This window comes from Macrotis lagotis, chromosome 2 (genome assembly GCF_037893015.1).
Source record: "Macrotis lagotis isolate mMagLag1 chromosome 2, bilby.v1.9.chrom.fasta, whole genome shotgun sequence".
NCBI lineage: Eukaryota > Metazoa > Chordata > Mammalia > Peramelemorphia > Peramelidae > Macrotis > Macrotis lagotis.
Window position 1 is genome coordinate 151700147 of NC_133659.1, and position 21066 is coordinate 151721212.

Sequence of the window (21066 nt, forward strand, 5' to 3'; positions counted from 1 at the left end):
GAGGCGGACAAAAGTTAAGTGATTTGCCTAAGGTCACAGAGCTAGTAAGTGTATTAACAAGATTTGACCTCAGGTCTTCCAATTTCCAGACCCAATTCTCTATCCTCTGGGTCACATAGCCAGCTCCAGAAATCAAAAAGGGCTGTAAGTAGGAGGCAATTGTCAGATAGAAGTAGACTTCTCAACAAAATATTTGAAATAAAAATGAGATGGGCACATCAATACATAAAAAAGAGCTTTTGTTTTTAACATCACTTTCATTTGCAAATAAATTTTTCTTCTCTTCTGGACCCAGGAAGCCAACCCTTGTAACAAGTAATAAACAAAAAAAAGAGGAAAATCAGTTAGTTCAGCAAAAATAACCCATATATAAACTGAATTTGATATAGATAAGGTGTTCCACACCTGTTAGTTCACACCTCTGTGAAGAAGGGCCAAGCTGTTTTATTATAATTATTTTGTTCAATTTTCAGTTGCTCTTTTCATTTGCCTTATTGTCATGCTAGTGTATACATTTCTGGTTCTGTTATGCATCATTCCATGTAAGTTTTCCCATGCTGCTTTGAATTCATACTATTCATCATTTCTTGCAGTACAGCAGTCATGTGTGGCAGCTTTCTCAGCCATTCCCTGACTGAAGAATTATCAACTTTTTTCTTCCCAGTTGTTTGCTAGCATAAAAAGCAAAGTTCTCAATTGTTGATATATATGGGATCTTTCCTTCTTGTCTTTGACCTCCTTGGGGTATGTTGCACAGTTGGAATCTGTCCATGGTTTATGACTATCCTAGTCACCTTAAAAAAATCCTCAGCAATTCTAATCTGCTTTAAAAATGGGTGAACTGTTTCACTTTTGGTGGGGTTTTACTTTAAGAAAGGCCATATCAAAGGAGGACTTCAAGAAGCAAAAGAATTTGGAAGTTGATTTAATGAAATTTGGTTTGCATACAAATTTTCAGGAAACTTTTACAAATGAGATGATATTAATGTGTATTTTTAAGGTATGGAATTATAAAAGGCTTTTTAAACTGTTGAAATAATCAAAATGTTGAGTTCTATATTTTTGGAAACATTGAGAGACAGATCTTGAATAGTAAATGATAGATGCAAGCTGTAATGATATACTTGTTTTAGACTGTAACATAGTGAGAGAAGGGTGGGGTATCATTGTGGTCCTCATGGTATAAAGTGGCAAAGCTTGCCAAAGTAGTATTGTATTTCCCATAGTAGGCTTGTACTAAGCAATAGACTTGAGACTGGTAGACATACTAGTCTGATGAAAAATTTGGTCTCTCTGTCTTGCCTGGTGATATTGAGAAATTGATTTACTAAACGGTGAATCTATAGTAACTATTTTTTTTTCTTACAATGTCATAAAGGTTTACAGCTTCCTTTTGGAAATCCCCAAATCAATTCCAGTATTGTATGCTCTGAAAAAAGATTGTGATCATGTAATCATACTTTTCAAGAAATACTTTGAATAAGCTGTAGTGTTTTCTTTGCTCCATCTATTTAATAAGTGTCAAACAAAGATAATGTATGGTTTAGTGATGTCAATTTTATGAAAAACTGAATAGTGGAAGGAATATTCTTACTTCATTTCTAAACAAATTTTTTAGAAGAGAAAAAGAGACCTATGATAGAATCCCTTGAAATTCTGATCTATTGTTTTTGGAGTTGATTTCACTGGGGAATTCAGCTATTTTGTTTATTGAAATGATTCTCTAGGGTTCTTCCATCTTTTGAAATTCTCTTACCTGTTGAGTCTCTGCTGTATGATTTCTCTCTCTCTCTCTCTCTCTCTCTCTCATACACACACATACAAACACACACACAACACACACAGACACTTTCTCTCTCTGTTTTCCCCCTCCCTCCATTTTATGCCATTATCTTTATGCTTTTATTTTTTACTTGGTTCATGTCAGTAAAATGTTTACTCAGTTTTCTAGATATTCAACCAGCAATTTGTATGACCACTATATACTATTGTATACCATATAATAAAACTTTGTAATTACTAAGTCTTGAATACAGAGGAATGTATAGAAAAATACCAGGAACATTATTTTGGATACTGAGGAAGATTATAGGTGTAATGGTAGTTTGCTGTTTTACAAGATTTTCTGTAGATGAGCATGGGGTCAATTGCAAAACTCATTGTCCTGAGTAAAATAAACTATCCTCCTTGCACTGACTGACTGAATCTTATGACTTTATATATCACTTTCTGGTTAAAGATTATACATACAATATCATAGTAATTCCTTGTGCCAACCCCATGAGGCAAGGATACCAAATATTTTTCCATATTACAGAAAACTGGATGCTCAGATTACACTGGTAAGAAATATTAAAGTTGACATTGGAGCCAATCTACTGTAGACTGTTTTTTGTTTTTTGAGAGGTTTTGAGAGGTTTCTGCGCTTCTTGAAAGAGGATGAATTTGGAAGTTAAGAGTAAAGAGGACTCCAAAGCAAACAAAGATGAATGACAACAGCGGCGGGGTGGGGTGGGGTGGGGTGGCTAGGTGGTGCAGTGGATAGAGCACTGGCCCTGGAGTCAGGAGTACCTGAGTTCAAATGAGGCCTCAGACACTTAATAATTACCTAGCCGTGTGGCCTTGGGCAAGCCACTTAACCCCATTGCCTTGCAAAAACTAAAAAAAAATGACAACAACATGAATACTCATATGGTAACTGCCTTAGTTAGTTTGGCACAATTTTGGAAATTGGATAAATAGTGCACAAATGGACAAAGAAAGAGGTTAATGGAATAAGAATGACAATGAGACCTGGGAATCTCTCTAGTGAAAGGAGGAAATGATAGGGAACAGGAATATTTATTTTGATATATATGGGATCTTTCCTTCTTGTCTTTGACCTCCTTGGGAGATGCTTCACAGTGGGAATATGTCCACACAAAGAATATCCTAATCACCTTAAAGAAACATACTAAAGAGACCCTTGTAATGCTGCCTTGATCAGACACGGAACCTATGTAATGAATAATTGTTTTTGTAGCAGTAATTGGGTGACTAAGTAAGTAGTATTGCATGCTTGCTGAACAGGTATCTGATACTCATCTTTCTATCCACTTCTCTCTACAAAGAGTAAATGACCTGCTTCTAATATAACAACACCTTTATATCTTTTTTTTTCTGCTCATGAATTCTGTTTTTTTTTTTTTGAAAGAATTTTCCTCAGGGGATCAAAAGAAAGGGTCAATTTTGATAAAAACTGAAATGATGAGAACTAAGATTTGAAATGTGAGCCCTTTTAAATACCTATATATATATATATGCATAATATTATCTTTTATTTAAAATACTTTTGGTTTCTTACCATTAAAGGGTCTTGTCAGTTGAAAAAATAGTATATAACTAGTAGTAACTTAATATTTATATGACGCTTTATATTTTACCAGACATTCTTTCATATATAATTGTATTCAATTGTTAACAATAATTCTGTGAATTATAGGTATATATGTAATTGTCCCTATTTTACTAATGAGAAATTTGATTCTTTAAAAGGTTTGTTGCCTTCCCCAAGCTAGTAAGCTATTAAGGTCAGAGTTTGGTCTTGAAATCTAATGCTCTTTCCACTGTACATGGCTGATCAACTCAGAAGACAAGCCTTTATTATCATGCCAAAGGTTGTGCATTGACTCTGTGGAATCATATTTTAGATGCTACATTGGTCTGAATATAACTGTTCTTTTCCCCAGTCCTGAAAACCCCACTGTAATAATATTCTTCAGTGTCACAGACTTGACTTAGACATCCCCAGTCTCCTAAGGTGGGAAAATCTTTCTCTTTGCCTATGTTAGATATTCTTGCTTATGGTTTTCCAAGTATGGGAGGTCAAATTCCTCACCTTTGTATATGTGTTTATGAGGGAGGTGGGTAAGTGATTGGGTGGGGCAGTGTTCTTTAAGCCTAACATCTGGTTCTTTAGTGATAGAGATTTCTCTGTAAAGTCCATCATTTCTTTTTTTTTTTAGTTTTTTTTTTTTTTTTGAAAGGCAATGGGGTTAAGTGGCTTGCCCAGGCCACACGGCTAGGTAATTATTAAGTGTCTGAGGCTGGATTTGAACTCAGGTCCTCCTGACTCCAGGGCCACTTCATCATTTGAAGTCTCTAGCCATTATATCGACATCATGGTTGAGAGGAGGGCATTATAACTAAGGATTTTCTTTCTGGTTTGGCCATGAACTTGGAGTGTAAACTTAAGCAGATAACTTCATCATTTGATACTTCCATTTCTCCTTGGCAATGTTAGTAAACAGTAACATTGCTACCATAGCAGGGGAGGGAAGCTTAATTACTAGAGACCTGTGATACTTGTGTGGGGCAATGGTAAGACTGGTATTTAGACCCTAACCTTTTGGTAATTCTACTCTTCCCAAATTCAATTTGAGGAGTTATTTTAAAGTTGTTTGGAGGAGAATTTGCTAGATTTCAGGTGAGTACCTGCCTCTCTTCCACCATCTTGGCTCTGCCCTCTAGGAATTTTCTTAAACAATCCAGTGACAAGTTGTTCTTCCATCCACTTGTTGAAATTCCAGAGAATTTGCTTTAATTGGTTGGGAGGATCAACTTCTTGTGAATCTGTCTACTTTCCCCATTGTGAGTCCAAATAGGGATCATACACAAAGCAGCTCTTTTATCAAGGTTCTTTAACTTTTTGTGTGTTTCATCGATCCTTTTGCTATATACATATAGTGGAGCCACTGAAACACTTTTGAGGATATTATTTTTAAATGGATATTATAAAATACCCAAGATTACAAAGAAAACATTAAAATACATATCAATATTAAAAAAAGCTTCTTAACTTCATGGACCTTAGGTTAAGAACACTTATCCTTTAAACATGCATCTCTCTTTAAATGAAAAGATGTTGACATCATTCATTTAGGAGCTTAAAAACAATTGCAGTTCTTCCATATAACCCATAGTGAATGTGAACTTAGCAGGAGCTTATTTTCTTTCCATTTTTTTTTATTAAGTGATTTCCTTTGGGGTAAAGTATCAATGAAAAGTTTCATAGAAGCAACATTTATTAAGTAACAATAGTCAAATTAACATTAGCTTTTCACCCAAAAGTCAAATATCTACATCACTGGACAAGCATTTACTTTAGGTAATTAGGGTTGGCTTTAGAGCATACTAGGCTGGATATAGCCTAGTGTGGATGAAATTGAAGTTAATTATTTTTTTTCAGCTTTCAAGATGGTTAGGATAGCAGTATGTTTGTCTTTAAATAGTACAAAGAAGACTAAAGAATCTTTGGTTGTTCTTCTCCCAAGCTCCACTTCAGACAGGATGACATGAAAGCCACAAGATTCCATTAAAAAATAACAAAACAAACCTAAAATTAATTTGATTGACTGTATTATGAAATCTGTTCATTTTCAATGGTATGACAAATATTTTGAATTAAATTCAGTTCTAGGTAGCTATTTCTGCCTTCGTCTTTTTCTCATAAATGCTTAGGGGAAGGAGGATGAATTGATTCTGAGTAGCTACTAAATCTCTTATTATTGAAATCTCTCTCTCTCTCTCTCTCTCTCTCTCTCTCTCTCTCTCTCTCTCGCTCTCTCTCCCTCCCTCGCTCCATACCCCTCAGAGAAATATTTATCTAGAATTTTAATTCTGCATATTTATAGAATAATTGAATATGAAGGGATAGTAGATGCTAAATAATTTAGGATTACAAATCTAACATTTTTGGGCAATAACAATCAGCCAGGTTCACTAAACCTTCCTTAGACTTTCCCCCCATTGCAGTTATCTATATTCCCTTTATTTTGTCTGAAAAATAACTGCTATTGAGGACTGCCTAGAAGCAAGGAGGTGCTAAAATAATTTATTGGATCAGTAAACATAAAAGCATCTCCATTTCTCAAGCTTATGCCATCTTGAGCACATGAGAAATTTTATTTTCCATCTAATTTGCAATTATTGTCATAAACAGCCAATAAGACTTGCATTTCTCTTTTTCTTGCTGCTTCCCCACCACCACCTGCATGAATTTGATCATCTTATTATCTTGTAACTGTAACATCTTATTTTTTGGAAGTTTTCCTTTTTAATAACATCAATGAAAAGCTATTTGGATGATGGAATCTCTTCTATTAGCAAACAGTCACTCTCTTGCATTTTCTGTCCTTTAATTCAATAAACCCTCCATGTAAGATGTAAAGATACTATGTGGGTGGAGGATGGGAATGAGGGGCTGGCTTTAGACTGGATTATCTGAGTTATAGGTTTTCCTCTGACTGACAAGAGTCTTCATCTCTTAGTGTTTATAGAAAACTCTATATGTAAATTGTGAGTGTATTGTAAATTGCTTTGGTGAAGGGAATTTCATCTTGGGAATTTTTTTTCTCCCCACTGATGAACCCCCAGGTTCCATCTTATTGATACACAGGGTATATACAAGACTTTGTTATATTGTGAAGGCTTCTTTTTTGAGACTTTAGTGAACTTAGGGATAGAGAAGTCAGTTTCCTTAGATGATGTCAAAGGAAGCTTTCCTAGTGAGTTAGTAATGGATGTACATCTTGTTGTTTTTGGTGGATTTGTGTACTGTATTGCACATGGTTTGTCTTGTGAACTATATGCCTTTAAATATGATGTTATAATAAAGGGCACAGAGATTGTATAGATCTTGAATCACATCTGACAAGAATTCTACGCAAGAAGACAATCCTGATGCACACCACAAGAATGTCAGATTCTATTTTTTTTTAAAAATAAGAGTATGAAGAGCTTAAAAATACAGTAGTTTGGCAGTTTGACAGATGATGCCAGATGTCTAACATATCTCTCTCAATGTGCTTCTATTCCTCTAAAAGCAGCTTTGTAGGTGTTTGTTAGGGTGCTAATTTTTATTTCTTTTCCTTCTTTTAAAAAAGTGATAAAATATGCATAGTTAGTAGTGCTAGAAAAAGAAAGTGGATATGTGAAGCTCTTTCTTTGCTGTTGAAACTCTGTCCTCTAACAATGTGTGTTCCCTCATCTAGGGAATCCTCATGTCTAGGTCAAATAACAAATGCATTAACTGGGAAGAGGGCATTATGGACATATATGCATGTGTGTGTATCCATCATATACATAGACATATACATATTGAAGTAACCAGGTCTCAAGAACAAGACTTTCTCAACATTTCCTTCCCTTTTCCCCCACCTTCCATGAAAATGTCTCAGTCTTAACCCTCATGCCCCCAGCACCCAGACTTGAACAACTATTGCCAGATTATTTAAAAATAATTGGAGGCATCATATGAAGAGAGCACCTAAAACTTGATATAAGGTTACAATAACTCCATTATCACTTATTCACAGTTACAACTCAGAATATGAAGTCATAATATGTATCCTAGCTCCCATCCTCAAAAATGCACTCAAAGGCTTTGGATACTGACAATGGAACAAGAGGAAATAATGTTCTATTATTCACTTAGTGCTGCTCTGGGAGACAGGTCTGGAGTGGCTTCTACTTTTCTGTGGAATTTTTAGATTACCTGAATTTTGGGGACTTCGATTCCCATCATCTAGGAAATGATCTGATAACTATCTTCCACTCTTGCCTAGTTTAGATCAAATATTGATGGAAGTTACAATAGCAAAAACAATAACAAATAGATAATCTGGTTTCTGAATCCTAAAAGACAGCATTTGCTGTCCCCTAGCAGCTAGCATTCAGCCCTTTTGGGGCATAGTTGCCAGGGTTCTGGTGTACTAGTGAAGTATGGCATTGCATGGAGCAAGAAATAGATGAGTTGTTAGAAACCAGGCAGAACTGTGATTGAGTCAACAAGATGGAGGACTCCATAGGAAAGGCATAAACTCTTGAAGAGGGAGCAGAAATGTGAGGTTTAGTAGCAAGAAAGCTGGAATCAATTATGAAAGACCAGGAGCTGAAAGCAGGAGCCAAAATAGGAAGAACCACCAGAGCAAACCCACTGGGTAGAGAGAAAACTGACAGCTCATAGACAACCATGACAAGTTCAACATATACTCTGGTGGCTTGTGTGGGCCAGTGCTGACTGAAAAATGTTTAAATAAAAATATAAATATAATGTGTATATATATATATATATATATATATATATATATATATATATTATTCTTTAATTTTTTAAAAACCAGGTAAAAATTCCATCATTCAAGAGTTATTAATATGTGACCTTGGTAGTTTTTGATTTGCCTATCAACAATATCCTAAATTAACAAGTAGATTTAAAGGCAGGGAAAGAGAACAAGTTGTTCTTATTAGTTCTTATTAATTCAGCATCTTCATTTTTAGACATGAGAAAAATTAGGCCTAGAGAAAGGTGAACTTGTCCAAGTTTTCTCCCACTACATTGAATTAAGATTAAGTGTTCATGGAAGTCCCCTTATTATAAGGTAAATAGATTAAGTATTATTGTCACCATCTGTAGAGTGAGGAATCTGACTTGCTAATGTGAATATCTGTAGTCAGTATTTGAATTCAAGGCTCCTAGCTCCATCCAATATTCTTTCTAATTATGATCCCCAAAAGTTAATAAATTTGAGATTTTTTTTAAAAAAAATAGATCCTGCCCCATGTATTGAAATCCTCACCAATTTTAGAAATAAAGAGTAGCTAAATTGGTTTGAACTTGTATTTTATAAAAATGGGTGTGTATTGCTTTAAGTGGTGACAGATTTCATTAGTCAGCTTTACAAGCTACAGCAGGTAAGCATTAGAGCCTGATGAAGGTCTGCCTTCTAAATGTCTCCAAATTAATCCCTTTTCTGAAAAGAGAAATAAAGAAGCTTATCTCTGTTTTTTCATTTGACAGAATTATGAGACATTTGAATTGTTTACTTAATTTTAAGTGATAAATGAGCATTTATAAGTTCATGGATACTGCTGCAAGTTCAATTTCCTTCTGTAGCTTGTCTCTAATACTGTTACAGGAATTGCTAAGATGTGTCCTAAGAGGATGTTCTGTCAGTTAACAGTTACTTAATGTAACTTTACCTTTAATTTAGTTTCTAATTCTAAGAATGATGTAGCCTTCTAACCACAATCACTATTTTGGTCCTTATTTAAAGTAAAAAGTTCACTGATAGTTTGTTATATAACATTCCTTTAATAACTTTTCAGTAAATACTTTAGCACCTATTCTATGCATAAGACAGAGTTTGTGTGTGTATGTGTGTTGTGTTCCTCATCCTCTAGAAAGTGTCTGAGAAGATGAGAATTGTAAAATAACCATTAGAAGTTACTATGTGATAAACTATGTGATAAGCTTCAAATCAATGGCAAAGAGAAGGAACTTCTACAATGGGTGACTGGAGAAAGATTCATGAAAAAAGGAACATTTGGGCTGGTTTAAAGATTTGAAACAATAAGGATAATAATTTTTAGTAGAGAAGGGTTTGAAGGCATTATTAATGCCAAAGGAAGAAGAAATAGAGATAAAACACAAAGTGTACTTCCAGGAGGTATTGACTGAACTAGTTTGATTGGAGAGTGCTTATAGGGGAACAGCAGAAAATTAGGCTGAAAATGTTACAAGTGGGGAAAATGGAGGCAGACATGTGAAGTGACTTGCCCAGGGTCCTACAGATATTAAATGCCTGAGCTTAAATTTGAATTCATGTCTTCTTGATTCCAGGTTCAGTATTGTATCTCCTATACCACTTGCTTAGGAAGATAAAGGCCTTTCAATTAGTCTCCTCTTATCAAAACCTTGAGTGACTCCCATGCTTTAGGTGTGATGCAAGCAGTATTTTAGCAAGATTAATCTGACTCTTACCTAGACTGTAGCAATGGAAAGTTGTATCTTGTGTAAAATGAACAGATTAGATAAAAGGTGGTAATGTAGTATTTTACATAAAGAAGATATTCACCTCTATGGAAGTCCTTGGACTTTAGGGGAAAACATTTGGGTGAAGATCAAAGTGGGAAGGGAAAACATGATAGCATTGTGAGATTATACTGTAGGCCATCTGGAGGAAATGTTTGAGGAGTTCCTGACACAGATCACAGGTTTGGAGCTGAGGCAGGATATAGCTGTAATTTCAACTATCCAGAAACCCACTAATCATTTTTTGTTAAAAGTAGAACTGATAAATTCTTGATTTGTTTTGCTGATAAGATTCCAAGGCCTGCCGCTCTAAAAAAACCCCTCTCCAGTTAAAGGAGATTTGAAAGAAATTCTGAGGATAAAAACCTCTTTTTCCTCAGAGACAATGTACTTTGTATGTCCGTGAGCTCAGATTTTTGAGAGCCATGCTATAGAGAAAGAAGTGAGGGCAAATGAGTAAAAATTGATGTCAAAGTAAGACTAGCATCAGGAAGACCAGAACCTACATATGAGATGAGTCTTGAAATTAAAAGGCTTTTTAGCCTTAGTGAAACAGAGTAGGTTGTACTTTTTGGGTGAGGGATAGGACAATCCTGAAAGAGGATAAAGGCAAGGTAGAATTATTTGGTGTCTGTTTTACTTCACTCTGTCTTTCTATCTCTGCCTTTGTCTCTCTGAGTCTCTCTTTGTACTTAGGAGAATGCTAAGTAGGGTAACATTTTGAAATGGACTAAGTCTTGGATTTGGAGTCTTAAGAACTGATTTCAAACTTTACTCTGCCACTTATTATACATAACTTTGGACAAGTCACTTAATTTCTCTTGGCCTTTCTTTCTTTTTCTGTCAAATGAGAGGGTTCTATTAGATAATCTCCAAGGAACTTCTTGATCCTAAATCTACCATTCTACATGAATTGTAGTGAAGACTTTTGAGTTAATGCATCCAGATGTTTTCTTTTAGTCACATAGTGAAAAGAACTTTGAGGAGCAACTAGATGGTACAGTGGATAGAGTATCAGTCCTGGAGTCAGGAAGACCTGAGTTCAAATGTTCCCTCAGACTTTTAATAATCACTTGGTTGTGTGATCTTGAGCAAGTCACTTAACCCCATTGCTGTACAAAAACTTTAAAAAAAAGAAAGAAAAGAAAAGGACTTTGAAAAAGGAATGAAAACACAGGTTCAAGGAGATTCTTCTATACTCACTAGATAATCTTGGAGGTTCTGTTAATAATCTCCCTTCTACAATGTGCATTTAAAATTAATTTAACAAACATTTACATTCAGCTATTCAGGAACACAGTTATTGCAGATGGGGATGTTTACTTGGGAGACTTCTTTACAATCCTGCCTTTTGTTCTAGGGAGAGCTCTACAGTGTACAGATGTACAAAGGACTTTGCCTTCCAGTGACATAAGGACATGTCAGCATTTGAACATGTTAAGAGCATGAGTTCTACTACTCTAGTGAAAGTGAGGAAGTATTATGTTAAATGGAGCACTAGTGCGCTAGGATTGAGTGATCGGCTCTTGGAAAGTAGTTTGCTCACCCTGAGTGACCTGAAGAATAATAATACTCAATTTCTCTCTGGCATCAGGAAGGAAGTTGATTTCCAACTTTACACTGGGCACTGGATGCGTGATATCGTGCCCTGCTCTGCACATTGCCAGTGTTCCACTTGGCATAATAAGAGAACACCCACCCCCATGTGGCATTAGTACCCCAAGAGTGTGAAACTAGCACATCGAGTGAATTTTGAACCTTCCTACCCTCAGCTCATTTGTGTAAATTGAAATTTGCAAGAATTATCCTTAGCTTTGCAAACAGTTTCAGTATCTAGTTTCTGCTGGTGAAAGCTCTTGTTAATTATACTGTGGGAGATAGTATAAGTTTAGTTTTAGCACAGCCATTCAGGGTGGTTGCTGAGGCAAAATGTGGTCCATCTGTTTTGTAAAAACTGCCTTTGACTAAAAGGGATTTTTTTCTTTATGCTGTTGACATGGAAGTCACTTAACATTATCCTACCTAGTAATCAGCTTTCACTGGTCCCAGGCCATTTTAAAAATTAACAATATGAAACCTGGCTCAAAATAACAATTATTTTTGTCTTCTACATGACATCTTCAACTGACACCATTTTATTATTATAGCTCTAAGGAATTCCATAAATTAAAAACATTCTGCACAAAGTATATTTATGAATTGCCTTCAATACATTTGATGACATCAAATGCTTCAAATCAAATGAGTTAACATGTAAAACCTTCTCCAAACCTGTGACTACTATATAAATGCTAGTTGTTGTTAACTATTGCTATTGTTATTCTTATCTGTTATTGTTATATCTTCCCTTTTTCTTTCTCCCCTGCATGACCTGGGTGACTATCTTAACTTTTACATCCTCAGTTTCCTTTTCTGCAAAATGAAGAGGTTGGTCTTGATAACTTCTAAAGGCCTTTCCAGGCCAAAATCTTGCACACTATGAGAAGATAAAAATCTATTTGTAAAGTTGTACCTGGCACATAGTAGGCCATTAATAAACCCTACTGCCCCCCCACCCCCTCCTGTTCTCCAAGACGATGAAAAGAATCATAGTAGCAATTAATTACACTGTAATATTAAAGCCTTCTGCTCTGAGACCCCTACCCCTGAGTTTACAATTCAATCAACCGCTTACCTCTAGTGATGTTGCTCTTCTTTCCCTCATTCTGATTAAATATTTATGGGCTCTGACTCACTGTGAAAGGCTTTCTTTCGGGCTAATGATGGAAGTTTTTCTTCCCCATGATTTCTAGTATTTTTTTTCTGACTGAAAGCTCTTATGAGACATGATTTCCATCCTTTTTTTTTTTGGCTGAAGGTCACTGGGAGCCTTCACCCTCTAATTTTTCTCCCTTAAGCCATCATTCTGGTTCTAGCTCTTATTCCTTTGTTATCTATTTTTTAAAATGCTAATAAATGATATGATATCTACAGCTTACTGTGGCAACTTTTCAGCCTTGTCACTTAATCCGAATATGGTATTGAAATTTTAATGCTCATTAATTTAAAGCTCATTAAAACAAGATTCATTCTCTGCCTTTCAAGATGATTTATTAAGGAGATTGCTGATCATCAGATTGTCCTAAGTTACTGTGTACATATGGTGCCATGCTGGAAATAAGTAAAACAAGATGCCCTTTACAGATGACCACATGAAGGTATAGATTGTTTTGCATAGTCTTGTCATATGGGAAATAAAGCCAAATTTTCCAAACCCTGTAATAATTGTGGTGTGGAAGGCATTGGTATAAGCTGCCACACAGCACAGTCTTTTCCATCCTTAGAGTTCAACAATTTTTTTTAGGGAATTTAAGTGAGAGTCAAAAGGAGCCCTTTTTCAGTTTGTGCTTCAAAACAAAGATTGAGATGTATTGTGGTATAGTGGCAAGTATGGTGAATTTGAGGTTGGATATCTGAGGTCAGTTTTATCACTTACTGCTTTTATAACCTTAGTCAAAGTAATTCTTCATCTCTGAATCTTGGTCTATTCATCTGTAAAACAGATGCTTTCCAGACATCTCTTTCAGCCCTAAACCTACTATGATCTTGTGACTAATTAGAATATGAAATTTGGGATTCAATTAGTATTAAAATACTATTAATATAAAGCAAAAACTCTTTGCTAAAACAGATACCAAGTTTTTCAGTGACTTTTCCTTTAGGTTCCTAAATGGTACCAATGTGAAATTGAAAGTGAACAGTGTCTATGGGCCTTTGTAACACTGTTGACAAGAAAGTTGATGCATAGACTGCTGTTTAATCCTATCTTACTGTTTTCACAAATAAATGAAATTTTAATTTTTAGGGCTTCTTTAGGCCCTCCCCCCCCCCCAAAAGAGGAAATAGTCTGCCATCAGATGGAATATCAGATGTTCAGGAAACATTCAGACGTTGTCCTGTTTTGATTAAATTGTATCTATACTATGATGGAAGCACTATCTATCTTTCTGGATACTTTGACATTAGATAGAGATGGGGATTTTATACCCATAATGGATCTGAACAATTTCCCTAAATGATTAAAAGAATCCTGGATCTTTATCTCTTATGTTCAAGGCTGTATAAAGAGCATTCTCTCAGATTGTTATGTTATCTTTAAGGAATTCTGCATTTCCTGGTGAATGGATATCACATCACCTTTGAAATATATTTAAAGGAAATTATTTTATAATTGATGTTTTGATGAAAATCTTTTAGGATCAAACATTTATGAGGCTGGGTTATCTACAACAGTTTATAAAGACTATTTTTAGAATTGCCCCTTGCATTTTTCTAGAAGATAATTAGCAAGTGGATTCCTTCCTCTTTATTTTTATAATAAGGAAAAGAAATTAAAAAAACTTTATTTCCTACCCCCCAAATTCCTTTACTTGAAATTCAGAAAGGTGAAGTTGGCTTTCCTTTTTGAATCTTTCAGAAAGATAATAGTCTAGACTATTATCTTTACCTATGCAAATAAGATAATACTTGGCTATTGATAATTTTGTCAGAATGGGATGAAGAAAGTGTATGGTACTATGCAAAGCATTCTAGATTTAGAACCATTCTAGATTTAGAATTTGGCTTTTGGATCTAAGCTTTTGTATAGCTTACTTAACTTGTCTGGGCCTTGGCTTCTTTATTTGCATAATAGAGGAGTTATAACTTTGTAACTCCTAAGGTTCTTTCCAATTCTAAATCTACTGTCCTAAGGGACATTGGATTATAGGACAGCTGTCTACTTGCCTATTTGTATGACAGTCTGCATTTGACTGATGTTAAGTGTGTATTTTTTTGTGTTCACTTAAGACATTTTCAGTATAACTGCTTAAAATTTGATTGTCAGCAAAAAAGAATAAACATATCTACTAGAGATTTCTAAGCATAGGTATATTTGCTCCAAAAGACTTTTTTTTTAAAGTAAACAAAAATTGGAAATGTAGGTAAATTTAAGCTAATTTTTTTTTTGCTACAGACCTTAATTGTCTTGAACATCCTAGTCTGAAATTAAAAGTAAAATGATCATACTTCATTGAATGGTTTCATTTCTGTAACAGAAACAAATATCATTTGCTAATATGATAACATGCTTATTTATTGTTTTATTATGTAATGTTTCCAGACACTGAAGGTAAAAAAGCTTGTGGTTAAAGTTTACACAACAGAAAATTATTTTGCATTTTTGTAAGCTCGTTGTTGCCATTCCACACAGTAGTCATCCAGAAATGTTTATTGAATTAAAGAGGTTGGACCTGATGATTTATGAAGTCTTTTCTACCTTGGTAGTTTGCTTTCATTTTTTAAGTTGCAAATGTTAATTTATGTTATAGTTGGTAAACATATCTTTCTGTTTAAACTTATTTGCTTTTGTTCTATAGGCAATGTGACAAGGAGGCAAGCCAAATATTTTAATAGAGAGAAAAACAGGACATTTTTATTTTGATAATTACATACACAGATGTATGATGTTCAAACCCTTTCACTTAAACATCTATTGTTGGAAATTATTTCCTTATTGTCATTTTAATAAAAATAATTAAATCTCTTTTTAGAATGTTGGAGATAAAATTAAACTGAAAAACTCTATGGTATGCATGGGAATAATATTAAACTTGCCAATGCAACAGCTGCAGGACTGGGAAAACAGAAGACACTGTTAGAATACAGATCGTATTTCGGGAAAGAAAACATACGCACATGTGCAATGGTGTCAGGATATGTGTGTATTGTATAAATATAGTGTGGTGCTTAAAATCAGTCATTGTTGCCGTCTTTATTAGACTAGAAGTAAATTGAAGAGAACTCTATGTCCTGAGAATGAAAAATGGTAACTCTTTTTACTAGGGATTGTGGAAATGCCTTTTTAATGGAATATCTAGATTTTGAGAAGTTTCTAAGGTTAGTTAAGCTAGAATGATTAAAAATAGAACCATAAATATTTCACTTAAGCTGGCTTATTTCCAAGGTATCAGTTTATCGTCTTCCTTGATATAACCCATCCCCTTTTTTATTCTTGGCACCTTTTTGTGAGAAATCTCCTTGAGGGCAGGGGATTATCTTATTTTCATTTTTTTTATCTCCTCTGCACTGTGCATAGGAGATACTAAATAAATCCTAATTAAATTCGACTCATAAAAATTCCATTGTAAAGGCAATGATCTTCATGTATTCCTTTCTGATTTCATTTCCTAGTTGCCCTTAGGTTACAATGATAGTATGCTTTTTCAAAGGTAGAGAGGGGATTGGGAACATGATTCTTGTTCAGTAGGCTAGGTACAAAACACTTTCTGGGGGGTTGATGGAAACTACTCACTTCAATGATCCCTCTTCTCATCCACATGAATACTCTTTTAACTAGTCAAGTCAACAAGCATGTATCAAACATTTTCTAGGTACCTGTAGTGTACTAAAGATTGAGAATGTAGTATGATTAAACAGAATGTACCTACTCTCAAAGAGTAGATAATGCATAAAGGAAACTGGAAAGGGAAGCAGGAAAAGTGCTGGTGCTTGGTGAGTTAGGGGGCAGAGTGGAGCATGCATATTGGAAACTATTCTTGTCTGGCCCTGTGCTGGTTGGCAGCTCTTCATCCAGTCCTCCTTGAAACCTTACATTGGCCATCTAACTCACCAGTTGGAAGCCTTCTTATATATCATCTGTGTTGTATCTACATCTTATCTCATTTGGCATCCCAGTTGAAGCTACATTATTATGCTGCCCTTCCCCTTCCCCCCAGCCCCCATCCCATGAACAGTGTGTATGAGGCTCCTTTGTACAGAGCACCGACAGCTTCTTTTAAGATGTAAAGTTTGATAAGGCAAAAACTGTTTTTGTTCTCCTGGAGATTACAGGAGCATGATATACTGAATTTTACTAGATACAGATAGTATTTGCGTGATTTGTGTTCATGTTTTCATGTAACTCTCATCAGAAAATCTAGTCAGTGACCATTCCCTTTGACTTCTCCATGGAAAACATTTCTCCCTGACTACCCTTTCCTTCATATGTGTTGTATTTTCCTAAGAATATGTAAGCTCCTTGAGAGTAAGATCTGATTTATCTGCTTGTTTATATTTGTATCCACAATGTCTTGACTCTGTTTAAGGAATACTTTGTCATTCAGTTTTAGTTATTATCTAGTGAACTCTGGAGGTCTTCGTATAGTTGCTTATGCTGTGTGCATGTAAGTCCTCTGACTTGATATGTGATTAGTGAGCCTTACCTTTCACCTCCTGCCCTGATTCAAGATGCTAATTTTTCTGCCACATTTCCAGCATAAGTAAGTGTTGTACTAAATTACACACATGTGTATCACAGAGGTGTGAGCTAAGTGTTATATGAGATTGGAGTTAGGGAAGGTCATAGCTAACTAATTATTTCCATTTGATGGTTTGTTAACTTGGTCTTCCATTTTTTGTGGAGTATAGATAATTGACTTTAGCTATCAATACATTTCCGAGCTATTTTGCATTATAGGGAAAGTTGACACATTGAAGAATAACTTTAAAAAAGAAGTTCATATTCAAGTTCAGTTTAACAAACTTTTGTTAAGCATTTATATGTCAAGGAAAAATTATAACCTATGGGTCTTAAGAATATCTAACCTAATGGGGAAGAATATAATTATATAATTATGAGGATGACATAATAATAATAATAGAATTTATATAACGCTTTGTAAAATACTTTACAAGTATTATCTCATTTGATCCTTAGGTTATTATCCCCATTTTGCAGCTGAAGAACCTGAGGCAAATGGAGTTTGTGACTTGCCTAGGGTCATACAGCTTAGTGAATATTCTGAGTCTGGATTTGAATTCAGGTTTAACTGCCTCTAAAGTTGGAAGGGAGCTTAGATCTTGTTTGGTAGAACCTCCTCTTTTTGCTTAAGAAGAAGCTACAGCTCTGGGAGGCTGAGGTCTCAGAGGTAGCAAGTGGCAGAGCAGGGATCCAAATCTTTTGTTCAGGTAAATTGTTAAGAGATAGTTAAGGACAGACAAATTATTTTTACTTGAGGGGAGATAAGCTGAGAAAAATTTGCAGCATGGAAGGTAGCATTTGAGTTAGGCTATGAAAAATGGGAGTGGTGGCATGGAACATCAATTGTTAGGTATTAGTGAATGCTTGAAAATGTACATAAAAATCACACATAGACATGATCTTTTAGCATTTTTAAGTGGAAATCCACAGCACTATGTGTTTTAGAGAGAAAAGTAGAGCATTAGATGAAAAAAAAGAATGAATTGCCGGTACTTTACCATGAAGAATTTTATACCATGAAGAATTTTCAAGTCCGAAGACTGAAGTTCAAATACTGCCCTGTTATCACATTTGGTAAGGCCCTTAATCTCTCTGGTTCTTGGGTTCTTCATCCATAAAATGATGAGGTTGGACTGAGTGGCCTATAAAACCTCTTCAGCTTCTAAATCTTGCTAAATCCTATGGTTTGAGTCTGAAATTGCATACTTTTATTTTTGTCAATTCTGACTGCATTGAACTTTTCAGAAAGGTTGTGGATGGACTTTCCCTGGGGGCTGTTGGTTCTTGGTATTATAAGCTCATCATCAATCACTATTTCTCTTCCATTAAAACATTGATAAAAATGCTGACACTTGAAAAATTACTCTGATTGTGTGCTTGTTATATACTTGCACATCTTGTAGCCACTTGTGAGAATGTAAGTCTGTTGAGGTCAGAAACTTTTCGCCCCATTCCTAAGAACTATGTACAAAGTAGGAACTTCATTGTTCCAGAGTATAACATATTGAACATTGTCCCCATTGATAGAGGAATGCTTAGACAGAAGGTAGGCAGCAACTAGGGAAAAAAGTTTGGCTTATGGAATGAATTTTCATCTTATTCTGTTTATGAGAGTCAAGTATTTTGTCAAGATACCTATATTCAAGACTCTGTCCTTGACTTCAAGATATAGAATGGGTAACAAAATGGAAGTAGTCTAATTATTTTCCCTTCTGAGATACACTGTCCCATATCAATTGTAACCACATAATCTTATAATATTATTACTCATTACTCACCTTGTCACAAGTGGGAGAGAACCTGGGGGCTAAGGATAGAACTTTGAGGAATACTCATTCTTAGAGTTATAAACAGGATAAGCAGACAGAATTCAAAAATTAGGTGCTTTGAGGTCATAGATACATAGTCATTGTCCTTTTTGATTTTATAAAATAATGAAGAAAGATTCATTGGAGCCCTCTGAATTAATAGATTCTACCTTCAGCATATTTATGATGATTATTGGCATAATATTCATAACTGTATTTATTTTCCTGTTAACTTGTGTAATTACTCAGCAGAAAACCTTGTGCTCATGAAGTGGATTACATAATTAGTACTCTAGGAAATTGGATTCTTTGCCCAAGGGATAAGAGCAATATTACACATTGAGTGGGAATCTTATGTTCTAGGAAACCCAGGGTTTTTTCCAACTAAAATCTGGCATCCTCTCATATTAAATTCTCTCCCAACCCCATTTCCATTGCTCACACATCAGTTAGATTGACCTGCTTCATGAAGGAAGCAAAATTTTATTATCTTTGTTATGTTTCTAGCTAGTCATAGCTTGTGTACATTAGCATTCTGTCTCAGTAATTCTTTTGGTCAAAACAGCATGAGGAGCCAGGAATTTTGAAAAGTGAACTTTTGGATGAATGAATTTTTCCTTTGTACATTAATTCAACCAGGGCTATAAATTGGCTCAATGTGGCTTAAGTAGAAGACTGTTTTTAATGATACTTTTCCTGATATTGTTTCAGGACGTACAAATCACACTGAATCTAACCAGTAATGTTCCAGTCAACCCAACTAACAGACTATTACTGTTACCTTCCCCATACTTGTTTTCCCCATACTCTATATCAATCTGAAAAAATATCTTATACAGTGATATCTTTTTTGCTGATCTTATTCAGTAGACATGGTTTATCTGTTATTGACATTTTCCTTGCTGATTAGTACTATTGTTTAGTATTCTTATACTTGAGCAACTCTATTTATATAGTACAAGCATCAATGATATTGATTGTAGTGTAAATGAAAGACAGTTGTATTATTGCCTTTGCCATCATGTTTTGAGTTGGTAACAGGTGATGTGTGTTAAGATGACTTCTCAGACAGTAGCTTCTTGGTAGGGAAAGCATTCATTCAGCAAGTGTTTGTATATAAGGTATTATGCTAAAGCTGGAGAGACGGAGACAAAAATGTTATGAAACCTATCATCAAAGACCTTAACAGCAATAATATCTAATCTTTTAATTGTGCTTGAAAGGTTTCAAAATACTTTAGATTTATTATCATGTTATATATTTAGATCTCATAATAATATGTTATCTCATAACCTAAACTCAACTAGAAGGAAACATTGGGTAGACAGAAGAAATTGTATATAAAGGAGGGGTAATACTTTGCAAGAAGTACTACCACTTGTTGGGATCGGGAAGAACCTTCTGTGGAGGATAGCACCTGAGCTGACTCTTGAAGGAAGTTAAGGAATTGGAAGAACTGAAGAGGGGGAGCATTTTAGCTAAGAGATACAACCCAGACAAATGCTTGGAGGAGGAGATGAAATAATACTTTTTTTAGGGGTAGTAGGGGACAGTAATGTTGTTTGGCTAAAATAGATTAGAAGGGAAACAATAATGAAAAATATTTGGAAGGATAGTCTGAGGCCAAATTATCGGGCTTTAAATATCAACAGAGGTATTTGTATTTTATTCTACAGACATGGGGGAGGGCATGGTCAGACTTGAGCTCTTTACTAAGATAGTGTGGAACATGAATTGGGAAGGGGAAGTCAGAAGCAGGGAGAGGAATCAGGAGCATATTGGCAGTAGTCTTGGAGAATAAGTGAAGCAAAGGATAGAGATGGTTAAAAAGTGTGGAAATAGAATGTGTTGTGTAAGGTACAATGAAAATAGTGTTGGACTTGGAGTCAGTGGACCTGGGTCTGTTGCTTCTGGTATGACCTTGGACAAGTTCCTTAATACAACAGCTTCTTCATTTCCACATTGGTAAAAATCAGAGGACTGGACTGGACCAATTAGGCACATCTGAATTTCAAATCTATGGTCCTTTAAATACTGATGTGTTGCTGCACACTAAGGGTGAATTCCTTCTTGCTTAAGCTATCCAGTATGACATTTCTTGAAGCCCAGTATTCACTTTGTGAATT

At 35.1% G+C, this 21066-nt stretch overlaps 1 protein-coding gene across 10 annotated transcripts in view; it reads left to right on the forward strand.

Moving 5' to 3' along the window:
• Positions 1–21066, forward strand: part of SIPA1L2 (signal induced proliferation associated 1 like 2) — a 253060-nt gene that overhangs the window by 61481 nt on the left and 170513 nt on the right. The gene's annotated exons all lie outside the window — the stretch shown is intronic.